This window comes from Mesoplodon mirus, assembly GCF_964341445.2.
Source record: "Mesoplodon mirus genome assembly, chromosome: X".
Lineage (NCBI taxonomy): Eukaryota > Metazoa > Chordata > Mammalia > Artiodactyla > Ziphiidae > Mesoplodon > Mesoplodon mirus.
This window is the reverse complement of record NC_138981.1, coordinates 126,440,115-126,464,851: the sequence shown is the minus strand read 5'-3', so window position 1 is coordinate 126,464,851 and position 24,737 is coordinate 126,440,115. Positions and strand designations below refer to the sequence as shown.

Below are 24,737 nucleotides of genomic sequence, written 5' to 3'. Positions count from 1 at the left end.
TGCCGCCCGGCGGGGCCTGGGCTCGTTCCTCTGCTGCCCAGTCCAGTCCCCACTAACAAGCCTCACCACATGTCCAGGAAGCCTGACTGCGTGTCCTCAGAGCGGCCAGCAAGCGTGTGGCGGAACCCCCCTGCAGTGGGCTTCTCATCCCTCTGGGTCCTCCCCTTACACCAGACAATGCCTGGGGCTCCTCCCTCCCGCGAGCCCTCAGCCTAGCCTCGTGTCCCTGAGACTCCCGGCAGCGCCCGAAGCGCCACAGCTGACGGCCTGTGCTGGCGGCTTTCCAGGACTGCCGGCACAGCGGGGGGCGAAGCCTCTGCGGTGGGGGCCTCTCCCTCCTTCCTCAGGGGCCTCACCCAGAAGCTTGGCAGAGCGTAGGAATCCTCTCTCTTCTGGTCTAAGTCTGCACGTCTCAGAGACAACCTCCTGTCCTGCAGACTCCTGAGGTGCTAGTCCCCACACGCTGCGTCCAGGGACCCTGCCTGGGGTGACCCAGGGATGGCAGCAGGGGCAGGGCGGGGCCCGGGGTTCCTGCTCTTTCTGCGGGGCACTGACGGGATTCTCACTCTTTCTGCAGGGCGCTGACAGGATCCCTGCTCTGGGGTGGAAAAGCCACTCAGTCCTGGCTCAGAGTCCTCACCTTGACTCCGGCACTGCCTGGGCTGCTTCCCTCGTGGGCTCCAGAACAAGCCGATGCTCCCCGAGAACATCAAGGCAGAAGTGAGCGAACGTTATGTCAGCTACAACATGCCACGGCTGCGGAGGGTTGATAGTAGAGGCAGGCAAGCTACCCTCCCGCTCTGAGATTGTAGGCATACCCGCAGACTTGTCCGAGGTAGTATTTATATTTACTCCCGACAGGGCTTGTATGGGCCCTCCCTCTTGCTGACCTGATGATGCGTCCCTCGGTCCAAGGTCCCCATTTCCCTGAGACCGCCCCCTCCAAAGAGGACGTGGGGGAGGGGTGCTCTGCCCGACTGGGCGGCCCCGGACGGCCTGTGCTGGTTGCGTGGGCGGCTTCCTGTGGGTCCTGCACTGTCTGGGAAGGGGGTCGCCCCAGTCTTGCCTCAAGATCCTTCTCTGGATGCCTGGCAGGGCCTGGGCCCCCTCCCCTCTCCTCACATGAAACAGGGCCCCTCAGAGCAAGGTCCTCACCTCTTTCTGATGCCCGAATGGGAAGTCAGCGGACCCCACATCTAGCCACCATGCTTTAGGACCTCCCAGGGCTGAAAGCAAGTAAAGGGCTGTATTCCGTGGTACCTCCTCTGTCTGCAGCAGGCTTCTTTTTTTTTAAATGAATTTATTTATTTATTTATTTATTTATTTGTGGGCTGCACTGGTTCTTCGTTGCTGTACGTGGGCTTTCTGTAGTTGCGGCGAGCGGGGGCTTCTCTTCATTGCGGTGCGTGGGCTTCTCATTGCGGTGGCTTCTCTTGTTGCAGAGCACGGGCTCTGGGCACACGGACTTCAGTAGTTGAGGCACTCAGGCTCAGCAGTTGTGGTTCGTGGGCTCTAGAGTGCAGGCTCAATAGTTGTGGCTCACGGGCTTAGTTGCTCTGTGGCATGTGGGATCTTCCTGGACCAGGGCACGAACCCGTGTCCCCTGCATTGGCAGGCGGATTCTTAACCACCGCACCACCACGGAAACCCCTGACATTTTTTTTTTTAAGATGACATAATTTTATTTTTCCTCTTGTACCCACAGGATGATCCAGGTAAGTGAGAATCTGAACAATGTCCTAATGTGAGCATCTTATCAAAGATCGGATACTAGATAGAACAGAATTAAGTGCTATAATTTTTCTACTCATTTGGAGAGTAAGCCAAATGGAGGCATATTAGGGTGCAGGGTGTGATAGTTTTGGAGGGTTAACAGAAAACGGTGATTTCTCCAGTGTTGCCTTTTCGCCAGTGCATTCCACTCTTAAGGGCAGAGCATTCTTTCTAAAAAAGGCACCTCTTACCAGCTCTAACCTTGACTCAAAAATCAACCTTCTTACTCTGGTGAGATAAGCCTCAGGAAGCCATAATGCCAAACAAAATGAGCTTCTCACCAGACCCTGAGTGCACATTGTCCTTCAAGGATCAGCTCAGATGCCACTACCTCCCTCTCCATTCTCCAAACCATATTCCCTCTTTACCCACATGTACTGGCAGTACTTTGCCCTTCTATTGCCAACTACAGTTTGCCCAGGATTGGCATGATTTAAGTATATGTGAGTCTTCCCTTCTAGACTGTACATTCCAGAATTAAGTGCACATACTGACACATGAAATGTACTCAAGAGTAGAAGTAAACTGAGATGGGGGCACCAAAGATTGCCTTCAGCATCAGAATACCCATGCCCCTCTTCACCATAGGAATCATAATGCTAGAAGTCTGGATGGCACAATGGTAGCCAAAGGTGACTGACTACTGCAGGCCAACTGAGGACAAGATGACTTGAGGATGACCATATCCTGGCTTCTGTCACTAACTGGTATTTTATTATAAACAAGTAATTCTTAAAAGTTGCATCCATTTGTTGTTCCAGCTTTTGAACACTTCATTCCTAAATTTCTCTCTATACAAATGTGTCATCTTCTTTTCCACTTGGAGCATCTTGTGAAAAAATATGCTCTTTTCTCTCTCAAGTTCACTTTCTGTAGTATACTTACATAATTATACTCAATACATTTCACTTGAGTGTACTTCTCTCTCCTCTTATTTATTTCTGATATTTTGTGGAAAATTACTTAACTGATGAAACACTCTATTTCCAAGTATATCTTTAGGCAAAAGAGGAAGGAATGGATTTACAGACAGTGCATAAACCCAACATTATGAATATCTCCCAGCAAACTGATATTTACAACAAGCAGGCAATTTTTGCCATACTTACAAGAAGACATAAAATTTTCTGGCATCCATAACACATCATATAGACAACAGAAAGGAACTTCAGGCAGTTATTTCCTCATGGCAAAAGGACAAAACAACAAACCAAAAAACCTGCTGGGATATCAAAGTAGTTACACCAGGATAGGATATTAATTTCAAGTATAGTTTAAATGTTACAATTGTCAAAATAATAGAAGGATTCTTGCAGTAAATACTAAAGAATTACCCTGTAGTCTAGGCTACTTTTACTCTTCCACATTATTTTCACTATTTTAAAGATAACCCTTTAAATTGTAAATGTTTATTATAGAAAATATGGAAAATGAAAACAACATGTAAAGAAAATAAACTCACCTGTAATATACCACCCAGGGATAAGGGACTTGAAAATACTGATAAACAGTTGCACCTTGAAATGGGTTGAACTGCATGGGTCACTTATATGTGGATTTTTTTTCATTAAATATGTATAGTACTAACCATCCACTGTTGGTTGAATCTGCAGATGTGGACATGTAGATACAGAGGTGGACTATAAAGTTATAAGCAGATTTTCAACTGAGTGGAGGGTCAGTCCCTTTAACTCCCATGTTATTCAAGAGTCAACTGTACTTCTTCTCAGTCTTTTTTAATGCAAATACAGAAGACCTCTCATTTATTGTAAGCAGTCTAAAAAGTCAGTTAAAACAGGAATTAAAAATTATACTAAATATTTTTAATAGACTTTATTTTTTAGAGCATACAGTATGTAGTCTTTTCTGATTGGCTTCTCTCACTTAGTAATGTGCACTTCCAGCAAGATTCCACCATCTCTTTTCATGGCTTGATAGGTCAGTCCTTTTAAGCTCTGAATAGTATTCCACTGTCTGGAAGTGCCACCGTTTATTTATCCATTCACTTACTGAAGGACATCTTGGTTGATTGCAGGTTTTGGCAATTATGAATAGAGCTGCTATAAACATCCATGTGCAGGTTTTTTTGTTTGTTTTTTTTTTTTTGCGGTACGCGGGACTCTCTCTGCTGTGGCCTCTCCCGTTGCAGAGCACAGGCTCAGGACGTGCAGGCTCAGTGGCCATGGCTCACGGGCCCAGCTGCTCTGCGGCATGTGGGATCTTCCCGGACCGGGGCACGAACCCGTGTCCCCTGCATCGGCAGGCGGACTCTCAACCACTGCGCCACCAGGGAAGCCCCATGTGCAGGTTTTTGCATGCACATCAGTTTTCAACTTTTTTGGAAAATACTAAGGATTATGATTCCTGGATCGTATATTTAGTTTGGTAAGAAACTGCCAAACAATCTTCCCAAGTAGCCATACTATGTTGCTTTCCCACCGGCAATGAATGAGAGTTCCTATTACTCCACATCCTCATCAGCATTTGGCATTGTCAATGTTCTGGATTTTGGCTATTCTAATACTTGTGTAGTGGTATCTCATTGTGGTTTTAATTTGCGATTCCCTAATGATATATGTTGTTGAGCATCTTTTCATATGCTTATTCGCCATCTATATATCTTCTTTCATGAGGTGTCTCTTCAGGTCTCTTGCCCATTTTTTAATTGGGGTGTTGTTTTCTTACTGTTGCGTTTTAAGAGTTCTTTGTATATTTTGAGTTATATATTGGGTTACAGTCCTTTATCAGATATGTCTTTTGCAGTATTTTCTGCCAGTCTGTGGTTTGTCTTATTTTCTTGACAGCATCTTTTGCAGGGCAGAAGTTTATAATTTTAATGAAGTTCAAGTTATCAATTATTTCTTTCATGGATCACGCCTTTGGTGTAGTATCTAAAATGTCATTGTCATATCCAAGGTCTTCTAGGTTTTCTATGTTGACAAACTGATTCTAAAGTCAATGTCCACAAAATAATTTCCTGGGATTTTAACTGGGACTGCTTTGAATCTATAAAACAAGTTGGAAAGAACTGACATCTTGACAATATTGATTCTTCCTATCCATGCATATGGAATATCTCCATTTACATAAACCTTTGATTTCTTTCATTAGAGTTTTGTAGTTGTTTTCCATATTTTGAACATAAAACATGAAAGTGTACATTCCTTAACCAGTCCTGTCGTGTGAAGCCAAGGTCTTCTCTTGAGATGTATCCAGAGTTCTGTTCATCTTTCTTATGAAATACATACTCATAGTGAATACACTATAATTTCTAGTTACATTTTGTTTGAATTGGAGCAATAACTTTAAAAAATGCCTGCCAAACAGTCTGAGGGAGGCCTTCTAATTTTTATACTATTTTTACAAATCTTTTAATTTTCTTGCTCATACCTAATTAATACAGATTTATTTTAGAGGCTCACCTTTATTGTGTCTTTCCAAGGCTTTTATCTGGGCATTCCTACAAGAAAAAAATCTTTCTTTTACAGGTATATCTCATTGGTTTTCTTGACATTTCATTTAATAGTTACGATACCAAGCTTAATTAGCATATAAAAAGATTGTGAGCATACAAATGATTCTTGATAAGCATACACCTCAGTCAGTAGGAAAAGGGCCACATAGGCGCATAGGGAGATGCTTACCAGCTATGAACTTTACATGTGCTATAAGTATTACATGTATCATAGAGGAACCAGAAACCACTCAGCGGTCAGCTTACAGAACTCCTACTGTTTGGGAGTTTTTCTGTTTGTTTGTTTGTTTTATGAAACAGAAAAATCCCAAAGGAAAAAGGAACAAAACCCAACTTAATCATACTTTAGAAACTGTCAATAGAATAGGTTTAAAAAATAGAATTTTAAAGGTTTTTTGGGGGGAGGGCATTGTGATGTTTACAGTGTGTTTGACATAAATTTTGCAGTTTGTTCTTTAATTATGAAATATTTTATATAGGCTGTTTGATGATGGTCATTTTCACCAGAGTGAAGTGATAACCTCATGGTAGTTTTGATTTGCATTTCTCTAATAATTAGCTATGTTGAGTGTTTTTTCATGTGCCTGTTGGCCATCTGTATGTCTTCTTTGGAGAAATGACTGTTTAGATCTTCTGCCCATTTTTTGATTGGGTATAAGAGAGCTACAATGGACAGTGCAGAAACTTGCAACTAGTAGCAACTAAACTGTTACCACCGTTAGGCCCAAAGGGATAAGAAAAGGAGAGATGCCTGGAATCCAAAGAATAATCATGTAGAATTGGCCTCTTTGAAAGTAGCAGAGACCTCTGGTCAAGGGACATAGTCAGTTTGAGGTGACCTCATGGAGAGGGAGCCAGAAGAATACTCTCTAGTCTCTTTCTGATCTCCCACTGGCTTTCCCATTGTCCAAACCCATCCTGAAGTCACAGAACATGGAGAACCCACTGATGAGGTCGATACAGGTCAGACTCCCCTGGCAGAGAGCAGAGTGGAGAAAAGAGTTAACTGAAGAGGTAGGTACCAGTTATTCAGCTTTCTCATCCCATCCCACTCTCCTCCTTCCCTCCCTCCACAGAGGTATCACTAATCTGAATTTGGAGTTCAATAGTTCCATTCAAATCTGTGTACTTTTACTATACTTGTATATATCCATATGCACTACAGAGTATTGTTTAGTCTGGTAGTTATTAGAGTTATTCACCAAATACTTGGGGTGATCTTACCCTCAAAGCACATGGTAAGATTATCCTTCCCAGTCCCCTTAAAGTTCAGTGTAGCTATGTGACTTGTTCTGGACAATGAAATATGAGTGAAAGTGAAATGTGCCACTTTCAGGAGAAGCTTTAAGAACTACCATGCAAGTCACTTTATCTGCTTCCCATTGGTAAAGTGATCAGTGAAGCATGTGATAAAATGAAGCTTATATCAGCCTGCGACTCTGAATTACTCATGAACAGAGGCCCAAAGTAATCTATGCCAGCCATATCATGGCTGTAAGTCACTAAGATTTGGCAGTGTTTCTTAAAGCAGCATAACCTAGCTTATCCAAACAGATACATTTTGCATAGTTTTAAACTTTGTATAAATGGTATCCTACCTTGGGCCTCCCTGGTGGCGCAGTGGTTGAGAGTCCGCCTGCCGATGCAGGGGATACGGGTTCGTGCCCCGGTCTGGGAGGATCCCATATGCCGTGGAGCGGCTGGGCCCGTGAGCCATGGCCGCTGGGCCTGCGCATCTGGAGCCTGTGCTCCGCAGCGGGAGAGGCCACAACAGTGAGAGGCCCGCATACCGCAAAAAGAAAAAAAAAAATGGTATCCTACCATATTTATCATTCAGCATTTTTTTAACATCTTTATTGGAGTATAATTGCTTTACAATGTTGTGTTAGTTTCTGCTGTATAACAAAGTGAATCAGCTATACGTAGACATATATCCCCATATCCCCTCCCTCTTGCATCTCCCTCCCACCCTCCCTACCCCACCCCTCTAGGTGGTCACAAAGCACTGAGCTGATCTCCCTGTGCTATGCAGCTGCTTCCCACTAGCTATGTATTTTACATTTGGTAGTGTATATACATCAATGCTACTCTCTCACTTCGTCCCAGCTTACCCTTCCCCCTCCCCGTGTCCTCAAGTCCATTCTCTACATCTGCGTCTTTATTCCTGTCTTGCCCCTAGGTTCATGAGTAACTTTTTGCTTGACAGTTTTGAGACGCACCCATGCTGATGGATGGCGCATATACAAATATATATAATTTATTTATCTGTTCTCCCATTGATAGAACACTTAAGATACTTACAATTTTTGCTATCACTAATAATGAACATCCTGGTACATGCCATCTGTGCAGATGTGCAAGAATATCTCTAGGGGATACACTCGGGGGAGGAACAATGTGCTTTTAAGCTTTTCTAAAAAAGTAACAGGTTCGGAGGAGACTTTGATCATTATGAACCGTAGTTTCCATCAAAACGGTTTTCAGAAATGTTTGTCCCTCAGGAGTGTGAAAACTGCCTTTCTCAAAACACTAAAATATAATATTCAGGAAAATTCTGTTTTAAAATTGGCCTGACCTTGAAAAGACCAAAGTCATCCTTAAAAATGAAAGAGACCCACCTTAGAGAACAAATGGTTACACAAAATAACACCAATTACACTTTAAAAAATCTCTCAGGATAAAAGGCAAATTGAGATAAAGGAAAAAAATAGTATAATTTGGAGTCGGTTCTTGAAGAATTTCCTTTTTATAGATGTAATGAGAAATAAAAGAACATAATCAGTCACTAACTGATTAAAAGTATTATCAGCAAAGGCAACTGGTGAATAAACAATGAGCTGCCAGTCATAGGTCAGAGACTGATAATCCAGAATTATCCATATTATCTTTTCCATTCTCAGTCTAGGTTACTAATATCAAACAATCAATCACTGTAAAAAAAGAACAATCTGAACAACGGGATTGGTACCCCCACCCCCACCCCCACCCCACTCCTGACCAAAGGTGCTGAGAAACAGAGAAACTAGTGACAGTCTAGTTTGTTTTTTAAAATCTGCAGTCTGTAACAATATGAAACTATTAAGAGCTGTTCTCTAAGCAGTTGGATTGTGGATGCTTTTAATTTGCTTTTTATGTATACATATATCTAATTTTCTACAAAATTAAATATTAAAAACACATTAAGGACTTCCCTGGTAGTCCAGTGGTGAAGAATTTGCCTTCCAATGCAGGGGACGCAGGTTCAATCCCTGGTCAGGGAACTGAGATCCCACGTGCCGCGGGGCAACTAAACCCGTGTGCCGCAACTAAAGAGAAGCCCACAACAAAGAGCCCACGCACGCAATGAAGACCCAGCACAGCCAAAAAAATATGCACATTATATATTATATTTACATTACTTACATTAAAAATTTGTTAATGGCTGGAGAAAAACAAAAACTTGTTTTTACCTCCACATCAGCACTGCTCAACCGCCAGTTTCTTGACTTTCAGTGTAGGGCTTTTGAGTTGTCTTCATGCCTTCAGATCCAGGCCATTGGGATGTGCTCACCTCCAGAGGCTAGTGTGCTAATAAGAGGAGAATCCAAAAAAGAACCTTCGATAGACAGTGGGAAGCAGCCGCATAGCACAGGGAGATCAGCTTGGTGCTTTGTGACTCCCTGGAGGGGTGGGATAGGGAGGGTGGGAGGGAGGGAGGCGCAAGAGGGAAGGGATGTGGGAACAGTTGTATATGTATGACTGATTCACATTGTTATAAAGCAGAAGCTAATAATAATAAAAAATAATAATAATACAAGGAGCATTGGCCTAAAGATACATATAAATCTGCAATAGTGGAGTATTAACTGGTGTTCATAAAAAAAAAAAGAACCTTCTTTCCTAATGTCCAAAAACTCTTCTCCCTCCCTCTAGGCCTTTCTGAAGCCCAGAATAACAAAGCTTGTTGAGAAAGGTACAAACTGGCCCAGAGCAGAGGAGTGGCTCGTATCACAGAGCAAGAGTGCCCATCCAAGCTCTAAGGTCCTGTTTCACCTGCACACCATTTTCATACCAGTTCCCCGTACTCCTCCACAACACTTCACCCCATCCAAAGATCTTGTACCCATTCATTCTTAAAAGACTTTAGAGATAGGAAAACTCACAGTCAAGTTCCTTCATTTTACAGATGGAGATATTTTGAGCGAGGGAAAGCATCTTCTCCAAGGTCACACAACAGTACAGTAAATGTTAGATCTGACACAAGACCCATGTAATAGGTAAAGGGTTAGAAAACTGGGTTCTGTAATGTGACAGACACGGGTTAAAATCCCAGCTTTTCACTCCCTGAACGCTTGCTCAGTTGTAAATGGAGCAACCTAAGGTTGAACTGAGGACAAATGAGATTGTACGGGTACATGCTTTAGTGTACAGTGCCTGGCACACGGTACACACCGAACAAATGACAGTTGCATTATTATTATTATTCCCATTAGAGCTTACAGAAAAGCCAGAACGGACTTTTTGGCCAACCCAATACTAGCACCTATGCTAACACTAATACACCAGTACTATTACATTGTGATGTACATTTGCTGCTGTTAAAGCTACATCAGCTTCCTCTAGACTCTTGCTTTAAGTAGCCCTTTTCTAAGATGACCTCACATCGTTGAAGTTTTTTGGTCACTCTGGCCAAATTAAATATCACTCATTAACCTTAAGTGCCTTGTGCAAGACCTGTCAATTTGCAGCTGACATACTGACACTTGCTCTAATTTCAGTTGTGATGCACCCACTGCAGTTCTTCTTTTTTAAAGCGTTTCATTTGTAGTCACTTGAGTACATTGTGACGCCCTGTGATTTTTAAAATCAAATAAATAGATGCTCAATTTCCTCCTGAGCTTTGAGGAAATGTAAAAATCACTACAGAAATTGATGAGAATTTGTGAAGGTCTGGTCAATAGCCCACTGCATCACAATTACTATCATTTCTAGTCAAACTCTAGGTGATTTAAAGAGCACATTTTGACCCAAATTCAGGTTTTAATTATAATAATTGGGATACAATGATACATTGACTGTTTATTTTTGTTTGGGATTAATTTGGATGGCACAGTCAGTACTAAATTAGGACCAGGAGAACGTGGAGGGGGCAAATACCCAGATAATTTTAAAATGAGTGCTTGTCCAATAACTTTGACCTCTTCTCTAAAGTATTCTGTGCAGAGTGATGAAAAAGTATCACATTTTAGGACTGAAATTGGTCACCCTCTTTTCCCCTTGCTGGATTTCCTTCTGATCAGAATTCTAGCTCACCATGACGTGTACAAAAATTGGGCCATAGCAGAAAGGGAAAAGACCAGCCCAACAGAGACCCTGGAAAATCCACAATTTCAAAAATTAAGAATTGGCTTCATTGAAATGGAGAAATCCCAAACCACACATCACTCTGGGCAGCTGCCATACTCTAACTACACTTGCTGTTATACTGAAAGATAAAATAATGCTGTCAAAGGTGCAGATGGAACCGGCTGTAAAGTAGAGAATCAATAATGTCACTCCCAGAAGACTTACGTAGTTTACAAAGTCAAATCTCTTCTACAACCAGAACTGCATGAACTACCTAGACTAAAGTACCTTTTTGATAGTGCCCAGATTACAAAAGGTCTAATCACACAGTGAAAAGAGCCACAGACTGCAAACCTGCAGACTTGTGTAATAGTTGCAACAACTCCACTAACTGTATGGCCTTGGGAAAGTCACTGTTCCTCCCGAAATCTCAGTCCTGTGGCAATATAAAAATGGAGGTACACCATGGATAATAATGTATGTGAAAATGTTTTAGCAACTATGAAGCACTATGTTAATGTAATTGATAATTATAAAAACAATAACTGCTCTAAATATTTATTATACACGCAGCACTGTAAGGAGATAAGAAAAAACTTTAAAGTTGATCTTTATCCTCAAGGTGCTTACAATCACATTGGGGAGACAAAAGTGCTAATGTCAATGGAACAACTAAACTTCAATACTAGACAGCGTGTAGCTGCTCAGTGCCTTGAGTTTCCAAAACACATTTGTAAGAATCATCTCATTTAACCCTCCTAACAACCGTATGAGGCAGGTAGAATTATTACTACCATACCCATTTAACAGACAGGAATCAGAGTAAGTGAGTTACTTGGCCAGTGGGGCCACATGGGCACAAACCAAAATCTATGTCTTTGAACTCCTGATAAAGTACACTTTCTTGAGTCATACCATTCAGTCTGCTTATTAAGCTAGGTTAAGTAGTGTGGGCCCTATAACTTCTGTAGAAGTTCAGAGAAGGGATGAATGGTCCATGAATAAGAAATAACAAAGGTCTGAGAAGTTTTTATGGAGGCACTCCCAAAAGCTAGGTAGGATTTCAGTAGGCTGAGAAGCTATGAGAAAGCATTCATATTAAATTCCGGGCTTTTCAAGCTACACACCTGAGGCCCTTCAGAATTTTATACGGCTCCATTTCCACACTGACTCTGAGAATCACTGCATTGTGAACCATCATTACTGAGAGGAATCTTCTACCTCAGGTCTGTTAAAGTACAAAAAGGCAAACCACCTAATCAGAGTCTAACTCCCTTGTCTGTCTCTCTCACACATTTATCCTTCCCCACAAAATAGGTTCAAAGCCCTTTTCCTGTAAGCCTGAACTTGTACATTTTACAACAGTAAAAACAACTTTATTTCATTGAAAAAATATTAATATAAAGACAAATAAGCATTAGTGACAGATCCTTCTGAGAATTTATTTATGCAGTTACTAAGTTAATGAAACCAAATGACCTAATTTAATCACATAGCCTTCAACTCTTGACATTCCAGAATCTCTCCTTACAGATTGATGATAAGCTAACTGGAAAGGGAAAGAATATTAACAACACTATAAAAATTCAAATATTCCTTCAGTTCCCCAACTAAATTTTGATGAACACAGCAATTGCATTTCAACTGGAGAGCAAAAGGCTATAGCTTTGTTTCCAGGGGCTGTGCCCGAGATAGTTGGCAAAATGCACATCCATGTCATGAACATTGCAAGAAAATTCCCATAATGCCTCATTGCCAGAGCTATCCAGGCCATACCTGCCTACACCACCAGAAAGTCAGCCCACCTAAATGTGAGGTCGTTTAGGGTGAAGCATAGTGCTAGAGGGCTTGGATTACCAACAGAGTTTTATAGAACCCTTGGACTGCTTTGAAGTGCTTCAAGAGTACAAATATCTTGGATTGAATTTAATTTTAGAAAAGCACTCTAAATTCCTTGTTAAACTATAGTAAACATAATAAGCTCACTCAAATGTACCATGTTTGAGCACATTGAAAGCCATAGATGTGTTTCCTTATGTAGTACAGAACAGGTTTTGGGGGCAGATCTCAGAATATAACTCTTCCTGTCACATCTAGCATGGATTTGAACTGCTTGGACATATATCACTGATTGAAGAAATTATAGGTTTCCACTCACCATTTTATTTCAGGCCTGTGTGGGTTCACTCACACAAAATTGTACAAATAAGAAGCGGATCATAGAACACATGTACTGGACCCAATGAAATGCAAGACAAGGCACAGTCACGTCATCGGTGCTTGGTCTCACTTTCCGCGTGGTAGTCAGTTGTGCAACTACAAAGGTACACATAACATGTTACATTATGAAAGTATTATCATACTATAAAGTGCTGCAGCAGGTTTTCCATAGGGGCTTCTTGTCAGACTTTTATATTAATGGTACGGCATGGCAGTTAACAGTTAGATGTTGTTAGTGATTCAAATTTAAAATAAAGATATCCTTTCCTAATCCTCAGGATCCGTTGAGTTTAAGCATACTGAGATGGCTGGCACACAATTTAACACCTGTTACCATTTTCAACTATTACACTTCTTAGGATTCATCTGGATTTTCTCAATACTGGGCATTCAAAACAAAATTCCTTAATAAATTGGATGGTGAGACTGTCGTATGATGGCCACTATCATCCAGGCACATGATGTCTAATTTCTGTGTCCATCCAAACAACTGTCATCATTCTCCGTGACTGACAATAATAAATCCTATAACATTGAATTTATAAAATATTTATAATGTGTTGATAACTGAAGTTTTGGTTTCCATATCCAAGTGAAAAAATTTTGTTTGAAAACAAAGCGTTCTGCTGCTTGAAGGAAGGAAAGAGAAAAGGAAGGAGGAAAAGGAGGAAAAAAGGCAGAAGAGGGGTGGGGGGTAGGGAAGAGACTGAAAATCACTGGCCAGGTTATAATATTGGCCCAGAAGACGAGAGCCATGAATTCTAGATGATTCTGTCATGGACATGCTGTGTTCCCTTGAGCATTTAAGTCCTTTCCCCTCAAAGCCTGAGTTTCCAATCTGTTAAACCCATGCATTCAACAAAGATTTACTTAGTACTTCTCTGAACTCAAAGCTCTGCCTGATGCTGGGGGTGCAGTGGTAGGAGAACAGGTATGGCCCTGCCCTCATAGCTCTTATCATCAGGGGAAAGAGAGAAAATAACCAGGTTAAATAAGAACAGTAGCAATAAGAGTACCTGCCTCATCGGGCTATTATTGTGAGGACCAAATAAGGTGATTCTTGCAAATGTGATTTGAAAACTCAAAGTGCTGGTCAACTACATACTGTCTAGTATTGAATTTTAGTTGTTTCATTGACATTAGCATGTTTGTCTCCCTGATATGATTATAAATACCTTGAGGATAGAGATCAACTTTAATGCTTTTTCCTTATCTCATATTTAGAGCATTTATTGTTTTAGTATAAATTGACCAGTTTCCCCATTTTGGTCTCCTTGCATTTCCTGGAAAACACCATACTCTTTCCTGCCTTTGAGTTTCTGGTCATGGTGTTTCCAAAGCCTGGAATTCTGTTTCTCACTTCCCCCACCCTCGCCTTCACATGGCTTGCTCCTCCTTATCCTTTAGATTTCAGCATAAATGTTGCCTCTTTAGTAAGGACTGCCGTCTCATCCATAAGTAGGTGTTCCCCTTGATTGTCCACCAAGTCTGTCTCTTGGACTATAGTTCAAGTCTCATTTAATTTCTTCTCTATTCTTTTAACCTTTAGCTCAGCTGCTTTGAGTCTACCCTGCACACATGTGATTCAGCCAGAGGTGCAGAGGCTGTAATTGTCCAGACTCTGTACTCTAATTATTTAGGCTGGAAAGACTACAGGTTTTCAGTCAGAGTTCTAGCCACTTTATGGTGCTGCATTCAGCCTGCTCTTGGGCTGAAACCTGAGAATGGGACTCTCACCCCCCTGCCATTGCTTCTTCCAAGTGTCAACCCCTCCAACATGTCCCCCAGCACCCCCCCTTTTGTTCACTTTCCTGTGCATTCAATATTTTCCAGAGTTTATAGTTGTTATGGAGAGCCAGGTCCAGTAGGAAGTACTCAGACTTACTAGAAATAGAACTCCCAGAGTGATCCTTTTAGACACAAATCAAGCCATGTAATACCTCTGCTCAAAACCCTGCAATAGCTCCCCAAATTATTCAGAATAAAAGCCAAGTGACCTATATAACTCTATATAATCTGGCCCTCTCGATTACTACTCTGCCTTCATCTCCTTTTACTCCCCCCTTTATTCAATCCATTTCATCCTCATTGATTTTTGTTGTTCCTTCATGATATCAGGCATTTTCTTTATTTCTTTTCCCCTGCCTATAGCAGTTACCCCAGATATCCAGAAGGCAGACTCTCTCACTACTTTAAACCTTAGCTCAAATTGTCACCTTTTCATTATTTTCCACCCCTAACCTTCATTGCTCCCATTCCCCTTCCCCTCTTCACCTTTTGTTTTCTTTGTAGCACGATATCACCTCCTGACATACTATTTATTATTTATTATGTTTATCGTCTATTGTTTGTCTCACCTCACCTTTCTATAAGCTACATGAAGGCAGAAATCTTTGTCTTTTTTCTTGACTCCTGCATCTCCAGCATCTAGAGGAAATCTACCTGGAAAATAGCTATCAGTATACATTTGTCAAGTAACTAAGTGGGTGAATAAATGAATAAATAATACATTTTTTTTTACATGGGGAAGCTACACACATTTCAGGGAGGCAACTATTGCACAAAGTATTTGGGGGGATCTTCATTAGGATCTTCAAACACTGGGGACATAGTTTGACCTTCTTTTGTTCTTAAGGATGAATTTACCTTTTGGAAACTACCAAAAGTCTTTCAGAGCCAAGCGTAGTCAAAGAGAAGGTGAATAAACCAGACATTATCTTCCTAGGTTAAAAAAATAAATTAGGATATTACAAGACTACGTTTAATTCTTTAGCTCATAGGCATTCTATGAAGCAGTTCTCAGGAAGGAATTCCAAAAATATTTCATTTGCCTGCTGCATATTTTGAATTAGAACAGTTTTGAAGTTAACCTTTCTGATTTTTTAATTTAAGTACCATATTTGTCCATTGCAACACCGCTGAGATAAATGTTTTCACCGAATTTAGATAGTCTATCAAAATCCAGCTCTTGATTTCCATCAGATGTAAGCACCCATTTATGATAAAAACCCTCCAGAAAGTAGGCATAAATAGAGCACTTTCACCTTAGTGTGCTTTCAGAAAGTGTAGGGCTACTGAGGCTGGTGGAGCTGGAAAAGACAGCTGGATCGGAAAAGTCTTGATGTTGATGGTTAGTGACATAGTTGTTGTAGCTCAGTAATGGGTAAGTAAAGCTTATTTAACATTAAAGGAAATTGTTGAGTTTGGATTTTTTCTTGCTTCTGGTATACTCTTTTTTTTTTCTTTTTTTGCATCGTGGCTTGTGGTATCTTAATTCCCTGACCAGGAAACGAACCTGGGTCCACGGCCGTGAAAAACACAGAGTCCTAACCACTGAACCGCCAGGGAATTCGCTGGCTTCTGGTATTCTTTTTTTTTTTTTAACATCTTTATTGGAGTATAATTGCTTTACAATGGTGTGTTAGTTTCTGCTGTATAACAAAGTGAATCAGCTATACATATACATATATCCCCATATCTCCTCCCTCTTGTGTCTCCCTCCCACACTCCCTATCCCACCCCTCTAGATGGTCACAAAGCACGGAGCTGATCTCCCTGTGCTATGTGCCTGCTTCCCACTACCTATCTATTTGACATTTGGTAGTGTATATATTTCCATGCCACTCTCTCACTTCATCCCAGCTTACCCTTCACCCTCCCCATGTCCTCAAGTCCATTCTCTACATCTGTGTCTTTATTCCTGTCCTGCCCCTAGGTTCTTCAGAACCTTTTTTTCTTTTTTTAGATTCCATATATATATGTGTTAGCATACGGTATTTGTTTTTCTCTTTCTGACTCACTTCACTCTGTATGACAGACACTAGGTCCATCCACCTCACTACAAATAACTCAATTTCATGTTTTTTTATGGATGAGTGATATTCCATTGTATATATGTGCCACATATTCTTTATCCATTCATCTGTCGATGTACACTTAGGTTGCTTCCATGTCCTGGATTGTAAATAGAGCTTCAGTGAACATTCTGGTACATGACTCTTTTTAATTAATTATTTTTTTTTTGCTGTGTTGGGTCTTCGTTTCTGTGCGAGGGCTTTCTCTACTTGTGGCAAGCGGGGGCCACTCTTCATCGCGGTGCACAGGCCTCTCACTATCACGGCCTCTCTTGTCGCGGAGCACAGGCTCCAGATGCACAGGCTCAGTAGTTGTGGCTCACGGGCCTAGTTGCTCCACGGCATGTGGGGTCCTCCCAGACCAGGGCTCGAACCCGTGTCCCCTGCATTGGCAGGTGGATTCTCAACCACTGCACCACCAGGGAAGCCCACATGACTCTTTTTGAATTATGGTTTTCTCAGGGTATATGCCCAGTAGTGGGATTGCTGGGTCATATGGTAGTTCTATTTTTAGATTTTTAAGGAACCTCCGTACTGTTCTCCATAGTGGCTGTATCAATTTACATTCCCACCAACAGTGCAAGAGGGTTCCCTTTTCTCCACACCCTCTCCAGCATTTATTGTTTGTAGATTTTTTGATGATGGCCATTCTGACTAGTGTGAGATTATATCTCATTGTAGTTTTGATTTGCATATCTCTAATGATTAATGATGAGCATTCTTGCATGTGTTTGTTGGCAATCTGTATATCTTCTGTGGAGAAATGTCTATTTAGGTCTTTTGCCCATTTTTGGATGCTTTCTTTATTTTTTGCATATTGAGCTGCAAGAGCTGCTTGTAAATTTTGGAGATTAATCCATTGTCAGTTGCTCCGTTTGCAAATATTTTCTCCCATTCTGAGGATTTTCTTTTCATTTTCTTTACGGTTTCCTTTGCTGTGCAAAAGGTTTTAAGTTTCATTAGGTCCCATTTGTTTATTTTTGTCTTTATTTCCATTTCTCTACGAGGTGGGTCAAAAAGGGTCTTGCTGTGATTTATGTCAAAGTGTGCTCTGCCTATGTTTTCCTCTAAGATTTTTATAGGGTCTGCCCTTACATTTAGGTCTTGAATCCATTTTGAGTTTATTTTTGTGTATGGTGTTAGGGGGAATTCTAATTTCATTTTTTACATGTAGCTGTCCAGTTTTCCCAGCACCAATTATTGAAGAGGCTGTCTTTTCACCATTGTATACTCTTCCCTCCTTTATCAAAGATAAGGTGACCATATGTACATGGGTTTATCTCTGGGCTTTCTATCCTGTTCCATTGATCTATATTTCTGTTTTTGTGCCAGTACCATACTGTCTTGATTACTGTAGCTTTGTAGTATAGTCTGAAGTCAGGGAGCCTGATTCCTCCAGCTCCATTTTTCTTTCTCAAGATTGCTTTGGCTATTCGGGGTCTTTTGTGTTTCCATACAAATTGTGAAATTTTTTGTTCTAGTTCTGTGAAAAATGCCAGTGGTAGTTTGATAGGGATTGCATTGAATCTGTAGATTGCTTTCGGTAGTAGAGTCATTTTCACAATGTTGATTCTTCCAATCCAAGAACATGGTATATCTCTCCATCTATTTGTATCATCTTTAATATCTTTCATCAGTGTCTTATAATTTTCTGCACACAGGTCTTTTGTTTCCTTAGGTAGGTTTATTCCTAGATATTTTATTCTTTTTGTTGCAGTGGTAAATGGGAGTGTTTTCTTGATTTCACATTCAGATTTTTCATCATTAGTGTATAGGTATGCCAGAGATGTCTGTGCATTAATTTTGTATCCTGCTACTTTACCAAATTCATTGATTACCTGTAGTAGTTTTCTGGTAGCATTTTAACGATTCTCTATGTATAATATGTCATCTGCAAGCAGTGACAGTTTTACTTCTTCTTTTCTGATTTGGATTCCTTTTCTGTCTTTTTCTTCTCTGATTGCTGTGGCTAAAACTTCCAAAACTATGTTGAATAATAGCGGTGACAGTGCAAAACCTTGTCTTGTTCCTGACCTTAGTGGAAATGGTTTCAGGTTTTCACCATTGAGAACGATGTTGGCTGTGGGTTTGTCATATATGGTCTTTATTATGTTGAGGTAAGTTCCCTGTATGCCTACTTTCTGGAGGGTTTTTAAAATAATTGGGTGTTGAAGTTTGTCGAAAGCTTTTTCTGCATCTATTGAGATGATCATATGGTTTTTCTTCTTCAATTTGTTAATATGGTGTATCACATTCATTGATTTGCATATATTGAAGAATATTCCTGGGATAAACCCCACTTGATCATGGGGTATGATCCTTTTAATGTGCTGTTGGATTCTGTTTGCTAGTATTTTGTTGAGGATTTTTGCATCTATGTTCATCAGTGATATTGGCCTGTAGTCTTCTTTCTTTGTGACATTCCTGTCTGGTTTTGGTATCAGGGTGATGGTGGCCTCATAGAATGAGTTTGGGAGTGTTTCTCCCTCTGCTGTATTTTGGAAGAGTTTGAGAAGGACAGGTGTTAGCTCTTCTCTAAATGTTTGATAGAATCCGCCTGTGAAGCCATCTGGTCCTGGGCTTTTGTTTGTTGGAAGATTTTTAATCACAGTTTCAATTTCAGTGCTTGTGATTAGTCTGTTTATATTTTCTATTTCTTCTTGGTTCAGTCTCGGAAGATTGTGCTTTTCTAAGAATTTGTGCGTTTCTTCCAGGTTGTCCATTTTATTGGTATATATTTGCTTGTAGTAATCTTGCATGATTCTTTGTATTTCTGCAGTGTCAGGTGTTACTTCTCCTTTTTCATTTCTAATCCTATTGATTTGAGTCTTCTCCCTTTTTTTCTTGATGAATCTGGCTAATAGTTTATCAATTTTGTTTATCTTCTCAAAGAACCAGCTTTTAGTTTTATTGATCTTTTTTGTCTTTTCCTTCATTTCTTTTTCATTTATTTCTAGGCTGATCTTTATGATTTCTTTCCTTCTGCTAACTTTGGAGTTTTCTTCTTCTTCTTTCTCTAATTGCTTTAGGTGTAAGATTAGCTTGTTTATTTGAGATGTTTCTTGTTTCTTGAGGTAGGATTGTATTGCTGTAAACTTCCGTCTTAGAACTGCTTTTGCTGCGTCCCATAGGTTTTGGGTTTTCATGTTTTCCTTCTCATTCATTTGTTTCTAGGTATCTTTTGATTTCCTCTTTGATTTCTTCAGTGATCTCTTGGTTATTTAGTAGTGTATTGTTTAGCCTCCATGTGTTTGTATTAGAATGTGCCTCCATGTGTACAGATTTTTTCCTGTAATTGATATCTAGTTTCATAGCATTGTGGTCACAAAAGATACTTGATACTATTTCAATTTTCTTAAATTTACCAAGGCTTGATTTGTGACCCAAGATATGATCTATCCTGGAGAGTGTTCCATGAGCACTTGAGAGGAAAGTGTATTCTGTTGTTTTTGGAAGGAATGTCCTATAAATATCAATTAAGTCCATCTTGTTTAATGTATCATTTAAAGCTTGTGTTTTCTTTTTTATTTTCATTTTGAATGATGTGTCCATTGGTGAAAGTGGGGTGTTAAAGTCCCCTACTATGATTGTGTTGCTGTCAATTTCCCCTTTTATGGCTGTTAGCATTTGCCTTATGTATTGAGGTGCTCCTATGTTGGGTTCATAAATATTTACAATTGTTATATCTTCTTCGTGGATTGATCCCTTGATCATTATGTAGTGTCCTTTTTTGTCTCTTGTAATAGTCTTTATTTTAAAGTCTACTTTGATATGAGAATTGCTACTCCAGCTTTCTTTTGATTTCCATTTGCATGGAACATCTTTTTCAATCCCCTCACTTTCAGTCCGTATGTGTCCCTATGTCTGAAGTGGGCCTCTTGAGGACAGCATACATATGGGTCTTGTTTTTGTATCCATTCACCCAGTCTGTGTCTTTTTGTTGGAGCATTTAATCCATTTACATTTAAGGTAGTTCTTGATATGTATGTTCCTATTACCATTTTCTTAATTATTTTGGATTTGTTGTTGTAGGTTTTTTCCTTCTCTTGTGTTTCCTGCCTAGAGAAGTTCCTTTAGCATTTGTTGTAGAGCTGGTTTGGTGGTGCTGAATTCTCTTAGCATTTGCTTGTCTGTAAAGGTTTTAATTTCTCTGTCGAATCTGAATGAGATCCTTGCTGGGTAGAATAATCTTGGTTGTAGTTTTTCCCCTTTCATCACTTTAAATATGTCCTGCCACTCCCTTCTGACTTGCAGAGTTTCTGCTCAAAGACCAGCTGTTAACCTTATGGTGATTCCCTTGTGCATTATATGTTGTTTTTCCCTTGCTGCTTTTAATATTTTTTCTTTGTATTTAATTTTTGATAGTTTGATTAATATGTGTCTTGCTGTGTTTCTCCTGGACTTATCCTGTATGGGACACTCTGTGCTTCCTCGACTTGATTGACTGTTTCCTTTTCCGTATTAGGGAAGTTTTCAACTATAATCTCTTCAAGTATTTTCTCAGTCCCTTTTTTCTTCTATTCTTCTAGGACCCCTATAATTCGAATGTTGGTGCATTTAATGTTGTCCCAGAGGTCTCTGAGACTGTCCTCAATTCTTTTCATTCTTTTTTCTTTATTCCACTCTGTGGTAGTAATTTCCACTATTTTATGTTCCAGGTCACTAATCCGTTCTTCTGCCTCAGTTATTCTGCTCTTGATTCCTTCTAGAGAATTTTTGTTTCGTTTTTTTTTTTGTTTGTTTTTGTTTTTGTTTTTGTTTTTGTTTTGTGGTACGTGGTCCTCTTACCGTTGTGGCCTCTCCCGTTGCGGAGCACAGGCTCCGATGCGCAGGCTCTGCGGCCATGGCTCACGGGCCCAGCCGCTCCGCGGCATGTGGGATCTTCCCAGACCGGGGCACGAACCCGTGTCCCCTGCATCGGCAGGCGGACTCTCAATCACTGCACCACCAGGGAAGCCCTAGAGAATTTTTAATTTCATTTATTTTATTGTTTGTCATTGTTTGTTTGCTCTTTAGTTCTTCTAGGTCCTTGTTAAACATTTCTTGTATTTTTTCCATTCTGTTTCCATGATTTTGGATCATCTTTCCTATCATTACTCTCAATTCTTTTTCAGGTAGACTGCCTATTTCCTCTTCATTTGTTTGGTCTGGTGAGGTTTTACCTTGCTCCTTCATCTGCTATGTATTTCTCCGTCTTTTCATTTTGCTTAACTTACTGTGTTTGGGGTCTCCCTTCCACAGGCTGCAGGTTCCTAGTTCCCATTGTATTTGGTGTCTGCCCCCAGTGGGTAAGGTTGGTTCAGTGGTTTGTGTGGGCTTCCTGGTGGAGGGGACTTGTGCCTGTGTTCTGGTGTGTGAGGCTTGATCTTGTCTTTCTGGTGGGCAGGACCACGTCTGGTGGTGTATTTTGGGGTGTCTGTGCCCTTATTATGATTTTAGGCAGCCTCTCTGCTAATGGGTGGGGTTGTGTTCCTGTCTTGCTAGTTGTTTGGCATAGGGTGTCCAGCACTGTAGCTTGCTGGTCATTGAGTGGAGCTGGGTCTCAGCATTGAGATGGAGATGTCTGGGAGAGCTTTCACCGTTTGATATTACGTGGCGCCAGAGGTCTCTGATGGAGCACTGTCTTGAGCTCGGCTCTCCCACCTCAGAGGCTCAAGCCTGACATCCAGCCAGAGCACCAAAACCCTGTCAGCCACACAGCTCAGAAAATAGGAAGAAAAATAAAGAAGGAAAAAGGAAAAAAATAAAATAAAATAGAATAAAATTATTAAAATAAAAAATTATTAAAAGTAAAAAAGTAATTAAAAGCAAAAAGAAAGAAAGAAGTGAGCAACCAAACCAAAAATCCAATCCACCAATGATAACAAGCGCTACAAACTATACTAAAAAAAAAAAAAAAAAGGACAGAGAAGCCTAGGACAAATGGTACAACCAAAGCTATACAGACAAAATCACACAAAGAAGCATACACATACACACGCACAGAAAGAGAAAAAGAAAAAAATATATATATGTAAAATAAAGGAAGAGAGCAACCAAACCACTAAACAAATCTACCAGTAATAATAAGCTCTAAATACTAAACTAAGATAAACATAAAACCAGAAACAAATTAGATGCAGAAAGCAAACCCCAAGTCTACAGTTGCTTCCAAAGTCCACCACATCAATTTTGGGATGATTCATTGTCTATTCAATTATTCCAGAGATGCAGAGTACACCAAGTTGATTGTGGAGATTTAATCTACTGCTCCTGAGGATGCTGGGAAAAGTTTCCCTTTCTCTTCTTTTTTCAGACAGCACCTGGGTTTCAGCTTTGGCTTTGTCCCTGTCTCTGCGTGTAGGTCGCCTGAGGGCGTCTTTTGGGACGTCTGAGGTCTTCTGCCAGCATTCAGTAAGTGTTCTGTAAGATTTGTTCCACATGTAGATGCATTTTTGATGTATTTGTGGGGAGGAAGGTGATCTCCATATCTTACTCCTCCGCCATCTTGAACGTCCCCCTGGTATTCTTAATAGGATATTTTTATTGTCAATTATTTGTATTGTAAGCCCATAGTGTAATAGGCTTTCTAAGCATGCTGTAGTATGTTTTATTTTATGCTTGTAATCACCCTACCTTTCCTCTAGGTGTTGAGTGGCCATATAATTGCACTTTCTTGCACTTCTTAACTGGTCACTTTTTATCAAATGGGATAATAACCTATTGATTTAATACTATGGGTGCTTATTCAGCAGTACTTCCTAGTACTGGGTGAATTAGAAAAACCCTGCCCTCGTTTAGTAAATAGCTTATTTTGCTCTCTGGTCTACTGCCTTCACCCCGCGTGTACTTTTTTGTCTCCTAGCATTAGATTATATAGACACCACTGTTTACCCTTATACTTTTGCTGTCAGCCTACTAAGAAATGAGTGAGCAGGTGATCAGGCCTTCCTATAGTTGTTTCTAATTGTTTTTTCTGATACTATAGACCCAAGATATCAAATAGATTTCATCTCAACTTCCAACCCAAACAATTTGTAGTAGCTATGTAACCGGTCTAGCTCAGTAGGAAATCATGTCATAATTGATTAGTGATGTCTTCCATCAGCATATGATAGGAGAAATTCAGGACACAGGCTAACCTCATTACAGGCCATGGGAGCAAGAACAATAGACCTCAGGAGAGGAATAGAAGGTGGGAATTAAGGGGTGAGAATAACTATATTTCCTTAACCTGAGCATTCTGTGTTTGTAGACTTTTAGATGACTCTATTCTTTCTCCAACACACCACAAGGTTCTGAACACAGTGACAGGAGGTGGGAGTGGGGTAGAGGCAGGGAGGAAACAGGAATTTATGTCCTCTTTGGCTGAAAGTCTCTTCGTACTTGGAATCCAAATTTAAAAGAGTTTCCTTTTGTAAAGTGCTCTGATACCTCCTGGGTAACACAATGAAATATAGACCACCACCATCCAAGGCAAAGTAGTTTGGGATATTACTATTTAAATACTTCATGCTCAACCTTGTTTGCATTAAATATGCATAAAATGTATAATTCATAAGACTTTATAAACACTATTTTCTGGTACCTATCAATACTGCTGGTAGGCAACTATTTACTATTTAGGATGTTTACCTGGGTGGTATGATCCAATTTTCATTCCTGAGGGATCTGAACTCTCAGTTGCCCTACCTGCATAGTTTCATTAATGGACCATTATGCTTTACCTGTGAGCATACTTGTAGAACAACAGAACACCCCAGGAGATTTCCCCAAGTTCCCTTCATGGTCATCTCTGCTGCACCATGTTTCAGTACCTTTACTCTTCTACATAATATCAATCACCCAGCAAACACCATAAACTAATTTTTTGCTTGGTTGCCTAGTGGGCCCCAGATGGCCAAGTGTGAAACTTAACTTCCAGCCACTGACGGCACAAGTAAATTGCATGAGCAGAGTGGTAAGTGTCTTGTTTGGCCTCTTATCATACTACTATGTATCCTTCAACCTGCACCTATGATCTCTTGTGGATTTTCCTATGAGTAGGTGAGTAAAGGGAAAATTTAAGCCTAAGTTATAGATGCTGGTCCCAATCAAAGTGGTCTCTTACA

General features: G+C 40.4%; 1 long non-coding RNA gene across 1 annotated transcript; it reads left to right on the top strand.

Annotated features, from left to right (window-relative positions):
- The first annotated feature begins 123 nt into the window (after positions 1-123).
- On the top strand, positions 124-23,027 carry LOC309796665. Its single transcript, XR_014292485.1, has 3 exons — positions 124-446; positions 578-720; positions 22,943-23,027. It is a non-coding gene; the product is annotated as an uncharacterized lncRNA (long non-coding RNA).
- The last annotated feature ends 1,710 nt before the right edge of the window (positions 23,028-24,737 follow it).